Source organism: Siphateles boraxobius, unplaced genomic scaffold, assembly GCF_051911475.1.
Source record: "Siphateles boraxobius isolate OS27281-9 unplaced genomic scaffold, OSU_SipBor_1 31, whole genome shotgun sequence".
Lineage (NCBI taxonomy): Eukaryota > Metazoa > Chordata > Actinopteri > Cypriniformes > Leuciscidae > Siphateles > Siphateles boraxobius.
In genome coordinates, this window is record NW_027508931.1 from 21,234,325 (window position 1) to 21,245,468 (window position 11,144).

At 43.4% G+C, this 11,144-nt stretch overlaps 1 long non-coding RNA gene across 1 annotated transcript; it reads right to left on the bottom strand.

The window, feature by feature from the left end:
- Positions 1-7,265: 7,265 nt before the first annotated feature.
- Positions 7,266-7,978, bottom strand: LOC143697028 (uncharacterized). The gene is made up of 2 exons (XR_013186139.1): positions 7,653-7,978; positions 7,266-7,555 (listed from the first exon to the last, which is right to left on the bottom strand). It is a non-coding gene; the product is annotated as an uncharacterized LOC143697028 (long non-coding RNA).
- Between the last annotated feature and the right edge of the window lie 3,166 nt (positions 7,979-11,144).

The window sequence follows — 11,144 nt, forward strand, 5'->3', positions numbered from 1 at the left end:
CAACACATATGTCTTGGATTAGCTACATCGCTCAACGCTGCAAACATGTTATAAAAAGAAACTCTGGCCTGTAAATCATTTCCATTTTGTTTTAGTTGTTCTTGTTGCTTTTCTGAAACATATTAGATAGATATTTCTAGTTTGCGGGAGTCCCGCGAATCGTTTAATTCTCCCGCACTCCGCACACACAGAGTGAGTGCATTACCGCCCGCGCTCGCACTCGGCCATCAAATCTAGTCCCGCGCCGCACTCTTTTGCGTTGGGAGTGCACGTATCTAGATCCAAGAATCTAAGCTCTAATGATCATGTTAACTATGTCTGAATTTTCACCACGTCTGTTTTTGAATCAACCGTTGAAATGTAGATTAGGGTACTGCCGACGGTGTCTCCCTTCCAAGCAATTTACTAGTGTTGCCATAGGAACGCTTCGTCTTTTGGAAGAACGTTCCTTCGTTCACCCGGAAGAACGTCTTTTATTGTTGTGACGTCATGGTGAATTGTCGTATACACACACATATTTCTTAAGTTAAATTTAACCCTCAGGTGCTCTTGATTTCCGAGTCACACTTGTACTCTTCCCGGACAGAAGTGACCGGACACCTAAAAATGAAACTTTCTCCATCCCAATAAAACCAATGCAATTTATTTTTGTTCAATTATATTTTTTTCCTTTTCATTTTGTATTTTGAGAGAATTTGATGTTACTTATGAATATTTATGCAATATTTATGGTCCATTTTTTGCCATTGAAAATAATAGAATTATTTTTTTTTTAAGCAGTATTTTAGATTAAAATAGAGACTTGGGCTGCGTTTGGATTCGCATACTCAATGAGTAGGTACTTCATTTCAATGAATACTTACTTAATGAGCGCTAAAAGAGTATGTACTTTATAGCCAAACCTCTAAGTATGAATGCGATCCGGACATCATACGCCATGTTGACGTTATCATGTGACCTACGACGCGTTATCAAACTTAAAAGATATGAACAACACATTTAATTCATCTACCTGTAAATATCTTGATATTGATGAAACTTGCTTATTTTGTGGTAGCCTATTGTTGAAGAAACAGCTGTCCAGTATTTTGTGAATACATTTAGGGTTGATTTAAGTTCCCCTTCAGGGACTACCGCTGCGTGTAATCGCAGTGGGAACGCCCTCAGCGTGACGCGTCTGAAGCATGAATGAAATCAGTCAATGGAGAGAATGAGCGTACGGCGAGTGACGTCATCGACCAGGAAGCTATAAATATCCCCTGAGCACACAATACGCCAGCTTTTTGTAATTCAGCAGCTCTGTGTGTGTCTGAATCTGTCGATTGTGTTTGTCTGTTTTGTCAGGAGTTTATCACTATATATATTATATAAAAAAAACCAATATGAGCGAGCAGTATAAGAAGTGTGTTACCCCCTGTACTCGATACATCACGGGTGGGGATTCACACGAGCTATGTGTGGCTTGTTTGGGAGTTCAGCATGCCCAGTCGGCTCTCGAGGGAGTCGATTGTGAGCATTGCGAGCGCTTTCCTCTGAGAACTCTGCGCTCGCGGCGATCGCTCTTCGAGGAGAGTGATTTGCTGTGAGCTCCTCAAGGCTCGGGTCCCGCTTCTGTTGAGGCAGAGTGGCTGCGCTTGTCTTGGGGTTTCGCAGATGGATCTCACCGGCGACGTTGAGACGGGCTCCGCCCTATCTCAGCTTTCTCCGGGGGGATCCAGTGCCTCTCACCCGGCTTTGGAAGCACTCGCTGCGGCGGTTACTTCTGCCCGGGTGAAGGCACATGATGATGTTGAATTAAGATTATCCAGTTCTGTGGAGCTGGATGTCGAAAGTTTTGCATCAAAGGAAACTAGTTTGTCACATTATACTGCAAATGAAGAAGGTTTGATGGATGTGTTATTTAAAAAAACAAAAAACAAAAAAACTGGCTGTTGAAAAGCTCAGTATCGAGTGGCCAGCTGATAGACAGGAGTCTAGTAATAAAAGTAAACTAGATGATAAATTTCTGTCTGCACGACCTCAACCTTCTCGCCGGTGCTTACCGTTCTTCCCAGATTTTCATGCTGAGGTTTCAAAGACCTGGGTTAGACCGGTTTCAAGCAGAATTTACACAAATCAGTCCAATGCTTTTGGTAACATTGTTGGTGCTAAATTTGCTGGTTATGTGACGATGCCGGAGGCGGAGGAGACGCTCGCGAGCTATCTCTCTCCAGCTTCATCATCTTCACTTAAAGCACCGGTTCTGCCCGCTAAACCACTAAAAAAAAATATATATATATTTCTGTGTAAGTGGGGAAGGCTTACTCGGCGGCGGGCCAGGCGGAAATTTCTGTTTAAATGATTTATGAGCTCAGGCAGACTGCTGATCTCACTCTCCGGGCCACCAGGGAAACAGCTAATTCTATCGGCCGGTCTATGGCAGCCATGGTGGCCACAGAGAGACACTTGTGGTTGAGTCAGACCTCTATGAAGGAAAAAGATAAGACTCTCCTTTTAACTGCTCCAGTTTCGCCTATGGGCCTCTTTGGTGACGCTCTTCTTTCTGTCACGGAGAGGTTCCAGGAAGAGAAGAAACAGGCGGCTGCTTTTAAGAATTTTATGCCCCTTAAAGTGTGTGTCACTGGGGCTGCTGAGCGAGGACAGTCCCAGTCGCCGAGTACCTCAAAAAGAGCGCAGCAGAATGAAGTGTCGCGTCTCGTGCCCCCCCGCAGAGAAACTGGAGGGGCGAGGCGGGGCGCTCCCCGGCGCGACCTTCCCGTGGTAGGGCTGATCTGAGGACAGTCATTATCGCCAAGAAGGCCGCGTAGAGAAAATCCTGACGTACTGAACGTCAGGACTCTGAGGGTGGTCCCCATCGTGAAAGACTTGAGTTCACTGCACAATAACACGGTGCCCTGTCTTTCCCGATGCCCTCAGGGGTCTGCTCTACTTACCCTGCCTTTACAGGGCGTAGAGAGACTCGGCGAGCGATTTCCCGAGGGACGCTCGCCCCCTCCAAGGAGGGTTGTGGAGTGCCCAGACCTGCTGTTCCCTGCCAGTGTGTTACAGGGCGCTGTGTCTGTCACTCGGGATGTTCATCCAGAGGCCAGCCTCGAGAGGCTGGTTCCCTTAGTAGAGTTCCTGGTGGAATGGAAAATTCTCCCCAATGTTTCTCAAATGGGTCCTGAATACTATAGAGAACGGGTATGCTATCCTGACGTGCTGAACGTCGGGACTCTGAGGGTGGTCCCCATCGTGAAAGACCTGAGTTCACTGCACAAAAACGCGGTGCCCTGTCTTTTCCGATGCCCTCAGGGGTCTGCTCTACTAACCCTGCCTTCACAGGGCGTAGAGTGACTCGGCGAGCGATTTCACGAGGGACGCCCGCCCCCTCCGAGGAGGGTTGTGGAGTGCCCAGACCAGCTGTTCCCTGCCAGTACGTTACAGGGCGCTGTGTCTGTCACTCGGGATGTTCAAATCAGATCCGAGGACTGGTTTGTCACGATAGATCTAAAGGACGCTTACTTCCATGTATATATCCTCCCTCAACACAGGAAGTTCCTGAGGTTCGCTTTCGGGGGCGAAGCGTTCCAATATCGGGTTCTTCCGTTCGGCCTAGCACTGTCACCCCGAACATTCACGAAGTGTATGGATGCTGCTATAGCCCCGCTGAGGTTACAGGGCATCCGCATTCTGAGCTATATAGACACTTGCTTGATTCTAGCTCAATCGGAACAACAGGCGGTTCGGAACCGAGATGTCGTTCTTGCTCATATCAAGTGACTGGGGCTGAGGCTCAACGCCAAGAAGAGTGTTCTTTCTCCATTACAGAGAACCACTTTTCTAGGTGTAGTGTGGGATTCAACGACGATGCAGGCACGATTGTCACCTGCTCGTATTGCTTTGATTCTCGCCGCAGTAGATCAGGTCAAGCTAGGCCAGTCATCCACTGTAAAACAGTTCCAGAGACTGTTAGGTCTCATGGCAGCTGCGTCCAACGTGATACCTTTTGGCCTCTTGAACATGAGACCGTTACAGTGGTGGCTCAGAACCAAGGGATTCTCCCCGAGGGGAAATCCGCTTCGCATGATCATGAGTTCGCGACGGTGTCATCGCGCCCTGATCATGTGGAAAGATCCTTGGTTTCTGTCCCAAGGCCCTGTGTTAGGAGCTCCTTGTCGTCGCGTTATGCTAACGACAGATGCTTCTCTCACGGGTTGGGTGGGCGATCATGGATGGTCGCCCGGCTCAGGGTCTGTGGGAGGACCATCATCATCTGTGGCACATAAACTGCCTAGAGATGTTGGCGGTGTTTCAGGCTCTGAAACACTTCCTCCCAGACCTAAGGGGCCACCATGTTCTTGTCCGGACAGACAACACATCGGTGGTTTCTTATATCAACCATCATGGGGGTCTGCGTTCTCGCCCTCTTTACAAACTGGCACATCAGATCCTTCTATGGTCCCAGGGGAAAATTCTTTCTTTGAGAGCTATTTATCTCCCAAGGTATTTAAATCAGGGGGCAGACATCCTGTCAAGACAGGGGCCGAGGCCCGGGGAATGGAGTCTTCACCCCGAGATGGTGGAACTCCTATGGAAACATTTCGGTCGTGCCGAGGTAGACCTATTTGCTTCTCGAGAAACTTCACACTGCCCGCTGTGTTCTCTCTCAGCCATCCAGCCCCGCTGGGGTTGGATGCGTTGGTACATCCGTGGCCGAGGTCACGTCTGTACGCTTTTCCCCCGATCGCTCTGCTCCCGGGAGCTCTGGAGATGGGAGTTCTGCCGGGACGGGCTCAGTCTCCTGCTAATAGCCCCGTTCTGGCCGGCCCGAGTATGGTTTGCGGACCTAGTGTCTCTCCTCGACGGATCTCCCCTGGAGATACCGATCAGGAGAGATCTGCTCTCTCAGGCGAGCGGGTCGATCCTAAAAAAAAAAAAATCACCCCCGTCCAGAGCTATGGAGGCTGTGGGCTTGGCCTCTGAGGGGGCCCAGCTCATAGATTCTGGTCTCTCGGCTGAGGTCGTTGAGACCATCCTCCAATCCAGAGCTCCCTCCACGAGGAAGTTATATGCCGCGAGGTGGAAACTTTTCACCTCTTGGTGTGGAGAGCGCCAGCAGGACCCAGTTAACTGCCCGGTCGGTACAGTGCTGGGTTTCCTGCAGGACCGTCTCTCCACAGGGTTATCCCACTCCACACTGAAGGTGTGTGTGGCGGCCTTAGCTGCTTACCCTACCCCTTCAAGTGGAGGTTCCCTCGGGAAACACCCACTTATGTCTCGCTTCCTTCGTGGCACCTTGAGGCTGAGGCCTGCAGTTCGCAAGAATGTACCAGCTTGGGATCTGGCCATCATCTTGGTAGGTCTCTCCCTTGCTCCTTTCGAGCCCATCGAGGAAGTTTCGGATAAGTTTCTTACTCTAAAGACTATCCTTCTCGCTATCTCATCTCTAAAAAGAATTGGAGATATTCAAGCACTTTCGGTGGCTCCCTCGTGCCTGGAATTTGCTCCTGGTTAAGGCTTTTCTCTTTCCGAGACCAGGTTATGTTCCTAAGGTTCCAACTGTTTCTGTTAGACCTAAAGTTCTGCAGGTTTTCTGTCCTCCGCCTTTTCTGACGTCAGACCAGGAGAAACTTAATTTGCTGTGCCCAGTTTGGGCTTTAGATGCTTACGTCCACAGAGCTGCCCTGTGGAGGAGATCGGAACAACTGTTCGTCTTTTTGGGTCACCTAAGAAAGGGTGTTCTGTATCTAGGCAAAGGATGAGCAAGTGGGTGGTCGAGGCCATCTCACTTGCTTATGGTTCGGCCCATCAGCCTTCACCGTTGGCTGTAAGGGCTCATTCCACCCGGAGTATGGCTGCTTCTACAGCTCTTCATTCAGGAGCTTCTCTTCAGGGCGTTTGTGATGCGGCAGGCTGGTCCTCACCGCACACTTTCGTGAGATTTTATTCCCTTGACCTTAGCTCCACTCCAGGGGCTCAGGTTCTCTCGTCGGTTTGTGTCTCCTGATGACACACGACGGGGATTTGGTCGTATGGGGATGTGGGTATTGCGTTCCCACTGCGATTACACGCAGCGGTAGTCCCTGAAGGGGAACGTCCCTGGTTACGTATGTAACCCTAGTTCCCCGAAGGGACGGACGCTGCGTGTCCTGCCATACTCTCGGCATCCCCTTGGGTCGCTGCTTCAGTAACTTTTAAGCTGGGGTATTGTGTGCTCAGGGGATATTTATAGCTTCCTGGTCGATGACGTCACTCGCCGTACGCTCATTCTCTCCATTGACTGATTTCATTCATGCTTCAGACGCGTCATGCTGAGGGCGTTCCCACTGCGATTACACGCAGCGTCCGTCCCTTCGGGGAACTAAGGTTACATACGTAACCCGGGACGTTTTATCCTAATAGGGCCCAACGATATAACTTTTTATTAAGAAACACCAACATCGTTATCTATTGAATATGTTGTTAATTTCTTTATTTTATACCCAAAAAGTTTCTCCTTTAAGTTTTCCTCTTTTTCTTGATGAATTTACCTCGTTTGATCCCTCAGAATTTTTATGTATTATGAAAAACTATTTAAAGATATTTAGCCTTGTTATTGTTCTTTTTTCCTGTGTAGCCTATAAATATCATATTATTATGTACACAAACCAATGCTCTTTATGTTTTCTGTTTTTTCATTATGATTGTTCATTGTTAGATACAACTATGGTCTCTTTCCATGAAATTGTATGTAATAAGTTTAAATGATATGAGTGACAGGTGCACTAACACTTCATAACATCAGTAACTCCACAGCACAACCTAGAACAGATTTCCTCTGCATTGGTAATGTCTGCACAAAAGAGACGGGCAGCTGCTCGAAGATCTCTCCGTTGGAGAAAACTGTTGATTTTATACTCGAAAAATTTAAATATCGCTCCTTAAAAATGAATATTACCTCAGACTGAATTGCATTCTTAGCCCACCCCAAAACTTAAACAAAATGAAAATATTAAATGCTGACCAATACTTAATTATATTACTTTTTTATATACTAAAAATGATATAATTTAATAAAACATACTAAATGTAATTTGTTTTGTCATATGACATAGTTATACATGAATACACACTAGATAAATGTAGTGCAACATCTCAAGTGTGAGTCAAGCAATTAATTACTTAATGCATACATTAATTAAATAATTATATTTTATATACGGACAACAATAAGAAACATGAATAAAGGAGTAAAAGAACAAATAAAAGTAACCATCACAATAAACAAATGCAATACAAGTCAACAACACATGAAACAAAGCTTTATTCAAACTACAAGCATGTATTTACAGGCGCTGAACCCCACATACTGCCATCTCAACACAGCGGTTCCCATTCTGCGGCTTTATTCTGATGAATTCACCAGAGGTGACCGTGCCTCCGTGCCGGAGCTTGTAGCTGTGCTGCGCTCCACAATCTGAGGCAATAAGGGCCGGTGGAGTGATGGAGCGTCTCATCCATGGCACCGTTTCCTGGATTCAGCTCCGGGCTCCTCATCCTCAGTGCTCACACCAGTCTGCAGAGATTTCAGATCCTAAAAAATGCACAAACATTATACAAAAGCAGTCATCAACAGTAATAAGGAACAAATGAAATATATGTTTAGTTACTTTATAGATTTGTTTATTTACCTTATTTACAGCACATTTTTCTAATGTAAACAGTGTTGACAACAGTGAATTATCCTACATAATAGCACACATACATCACTCAGATGTCTTTTTCATGTTGTGATGTGCTCATCTGCAAAACTTATACAATATTTTCCTTTCAGATGTAAATAGACATTTTAAATAAGCGTGTTTAAGATGTATATGGTTATGTTAATCCACTTTAGAGATGTAACGTTACGTGTGCTTACTGGAGCTCCCTGTTGGCTAGCTATACATAATAAAACATGTTTTTACAGCAAAATCACAACTATACTATACTGTCTAACTCCTTTACACCTTCAACAGTTAAAACGTTTATTACGAACGTTTACTCAAATTTGAAAACCCCCGCGTCGCTGATCTCCGTGATGTTTGATGACGTATCCTCTCGCGTGGCCTCCTGGGATAGAAGAGTATCCATCGGTTGAGCACTCAAAAATCTGGGCGAAAGCAGTAAGCCATCCGGGAACTTCTCGCCTACTCTTTTATGAATACTGATGTTTCGAACGTACTGCTTCTTTCACGTGCTGTTTTCGCCTACTATATAGTAGGAAAGTAGGCATATTCGAACGCACTATCGTCCGAATCTCGCGATAGTTAGCACGTCACCCAGGTAATCCTCGCCTACTCTTTTATAATTCGTACATACTTTTCGCTCGCCCTACTCTTTTTCCCCTACTATATAGTAGGGAATATGCCTTTAAAAATTTTTTTTTGAAGGCAGATTAGTGCCATCTGGTAAGAGTAGAACCATGTCGTAACCACTAGATGGCTCTCTATGGAGATATGTGAATTCTCCAGCTGTTTATGGACACATTTACTTCATTTTTTTATAGGTGGATTTGAATATACATCTAAACAATCTCAAAGACTATTTCTTATCAAGTTTTAGATTTTTATTTTTATTTTTTTTAATAGTGATTTAATTCAGGTGCTCTTCGTTTCGGAGTCACACGTGTTATCTTCCCGGTCAGATGTGACCAGACACCAAAAAATGAAACTTTCTCCATCCCAGTAAAACCAATGCAATTTATTTTTGTTCAATAATAGTTTTTCTTTTTTAATTTTGTATTTTGAGAATATTTGATGTTACTTAATAATATTTATGCAATATTCATCGTCCATTTTTGCCATTGAAAATAATAAAAAAAAATGTTCCTAATTTTTTCCAAATTAAAATAAAAATTTCAATTATTGCAATCTTTCAGATTAACACAGAGACCAGGGGCCTCATGTACAAAGACTTGCGTTGAATTCATACTAAAACATTGCGTACGGACAAAGCTGTAAATGTGCGTAAGCACAAAAAAAAAACGGAAAAAGGTCCCACGCATATTCTCTTTGTACATCCCAATTAATGTAAAAATGAGCACACATGCACGAGCACAATGCCCCACCCAGTCTCCTCCCTTAATTAAATACATTTAAATATGGTAATGAGTCCACTTTGGCAAAAGAAAGGAGTAAGAAAATGGCTAAAGCAAGCGGCAAGAAACGAAACTTTACAGAAAGTGAATTGGAGGTGCTACTATCGGAGGTAGAAACAAGAAAAAAAATATTTGGAACTTTGTCCTCCGGAATTAATAACAAAAGGAAAAAATATGAGTGGGAGAGTTTGTCTGATGCCGTCAATGCGGTGGGATCTGAAAGTCGCACTGTAAATGACCTTAAAAAGAAATGGTCTGATATAAAGGTGGACGTTAAATGGAGAACTGCTGTGCACCGACAAAGTGTGAGCAGAACAGGCAGTGGTAAAGGGGTCGATGAACTTACACCCTTTGAGCAGAGAGTTGCCTCAATTATGGGTGACACTTTACTCTCTGGAGTAGCATCTGCTGCTGTGGGAGACTCGGATTTACTACAGGACTGCCACGAAGGTAACCAATATTATCTGCACATTTATTGAATGGAAATGTTTCCGATTCACGTATGCAAATTCTTCTTCAGATGGCGCCTTTATAGCAATGTGTGTGCAGTCGATCGCTCCGATTACATTAGGAAAACCGGCTATCGCTGCAAATTGCGTTTTAATGTTTGGCTGGTCAACTGCATCATATGGGAACTTTATATACCTGGTAGACATGCAGATGATCCCGGCCCATACCGCTGGCATTGCGCGGCTCAAAGACGACTGGCTTATTCCTGAGCGGTCTGCCAGTTCCCTTTGGAAAGAACCAGTTGCCAGGAAACCAAGTGTTGTCAGCACCTGCAAGGGAACGGGTATTGTGTGGCTCCTCGCTGTCTCTCTCTCTAGATTCGGACCCAACTCAACACAGAGCTCCAAGAGGATAGCCCTTGGAAATCTGAAACGGCTGATAAGCCAGTCATCATCCTGGGCCAGAAAATTATTGTGGTCCCTAAAAACTCGTTCTCTTCGGATTTTGCCATTAGCAATGTCCTCTAATAAGGGCAAAGCTGCCATTGCCATAGACTAAGGGTTGTATCAATTTGTATATGCTTTTATACGTTCTTACTTAATTGCATAGTTGATAGAATATTCCCATAAGGCTTGTGTGACAATATATGTAAATTATTTTATAAATTGCAAATTAATAGCAATGCTTCCCACAGGTGGTAGTGCGATAGACTTGTAGAACAATTCGTTGTGTAATGTTTGCAACTTTACTTCATCCCCTGTAAGAGTCACCAACGGACAAAAAATATGAGAAATGTACGTAGGCCAGACATGAAATTGGCGTGGAGGAACGCACATTCTCACGTTGATTTAACTGTTAGTACATCCGACCTTGAGCGTGAAAGCTGGCGTAAGCAAATATTTTGTGCGTAGCAATATTGATACATTAGGCCCCAGACCTTTTAAATCCAATTTTTGAAGTCAGATTAGAGCCATCTGTTGAGAGAAAATAACATTAAACATATAATTTCATGGTGTAACCACTAGATGCCTGTATAGCTCTCTATGGAGAGGCTTGTGAATTCTCTAGTTGTTTTTGGACAGAATTACTTACTTTTAAGATGTGGATTTGAATGTATTTTTTTGAAATTCTCAAATAATAATTTTTGCCATGGTTTATAAAAAAAATAAAAAAAAATTTGATGTGAAGTGTACATGTTTTTGCATTATTACTACAGTCAAACCTGAATACAGAGAAAGCATTTTGTCACAGGTAACATTACAATTCAATAAAAAAAAATCAGTAATGCTTTTTCACAGCTTATTATTATTATTATTTATATTATTATGTTATTATTATTTTTTTATTATTATTATTATTATTATTATTATTATTATTATTATTATTATTATACATATTAATTTATTATTATTTTTAAACATTATATTAATAATTATTTTAATAATTGTAATAATAATTATATATATATATATATATATATATATATATATATATATATATATATATATATATATATAATTATTACAATTATTAAAATAATTGTATTATTTTATATAATACAATTACTCCGCCGCAGACGGAGGTTCTGAAGAAG